This window comes from Condylura cristata, unplaced genomic scaffold (genome assembly GCF_000260355.1).
Source record: "Condylura cristata isolate star-nosed mole 26May11 unplaced genomic scaffold, ConCri1.0 scaffold00019, whole genome shotgun sequence".
Lineage (NCBI taxonomy): Eukaryota > Metazoa > Chordata > Mammalia > Eulipotyphla > Talpidae > Condylura > Condylura cristata.
This window is the reverse complement of record NW_004567120.1, coordinates 33,063,839-33,065,069: the sequence shown is the minus strand read 5'-3', so window position 1 is coordinate 33,065,069 and position 1,231 is coordinate 33,063,839.

The following is a 1,231-nucleotide window of genomic DNA, read 5'->3' as shown; positions in this document are numbered from 1 at the left end:
CGGTCGCACCACTCCCCGAGGGCTCACGGGAAAGGGGCGGGGCCCCGGGCTGACAGCTGACAGCGCCGCCCCGCCCCCGCCGCCCTTAAAGGAGACGCGACCCTCGCGCTTGCTCAGCCCGGTAGGTCGGTCCCCACAGCGCCCGCTGCCCGCCCTCCCCCCAACTCTGGGCCCGCACGGTCTGGCGCGGCCAGGTGAGCACAAGCAGTCGAATCAAGCCCATGGCCTTTTGGCAAAGAAACCTCGGCCCAAGTAAGCAAGCCGAGGCAGGTGGACTTTGATTCCCGGACTGAGCCCTCCGGGAACAAAGCTTTCACAACCCACCTCCCTATTTCCCCCCGGGGTCGCTAAACTGGATCATAAGTTGTCCCCTTGGGAGTGGCCTCAATCGCCATCTCTGGAATTTACCTCGGATTCTCCTTGTTTTGTCCTCATTGGGAAAAACACACACCACTGCAGTCGTTCAAGCAAGAATTGACTCGAAGGCAAAGCTTATGCTTGTGTCTGTCTGCCGGGTTTTCTTTACACATAAATACCCGGTGAAAGTCATCGCTGTCGTCGGGACCTGTCCAGAGAAACTCATCAACCGTGCAAAGATTCAAATCGGTGTGTGATGACATTCACCGGTGCTCCAAACACTGCCCTCCTTTCTCCAAGGAGAAATCATCGGTGGTGCGGTGACTTTGTCCCACTCCCGCACCCTTTTCTGCTATCTGAAAGCCACCCCTCTCCTCCCCCCACCCCCTCGGAAGCTGCCTTTGACATCTTTCTTCCTCAAAGAGTATTTTCTCAGTTCTCAGCCTCCCACCAGAATTTTCACAGTTTTCACCTCTTTGAGAACAGTGGGTTCCTATTTTTCCCTCCTCTTGAGTCACTCTGTAGTTAGTGTGGGCTTTTGGTTTTCTCTAAAAATCTCTTGTCTCCTCCACATGAATGAACTACAAATTCCCGGCCCTGGCCTGCTGCCCTCCTTTCAGGCCTCTTACCTGTTGGATAACCAGTGTAGGCAGTTGTGGTGGCTGCCAATTTCAAAAATGAAATAGCTTTTTAAATGAGATCATTATCTTCCCCTACAATCAAGTATTCTTTCTCAAAATTCCCTGCCATCTATGGTACCATTACTGATCCCATTCCTATGGTGCTGCCTAGATTTCCCGATTTCTTAAACATCTGCCTCTTCTGGCTGTGTAAGACCTCCTGACCAGGACCAAGACCTTCCAGGAACTCCAAG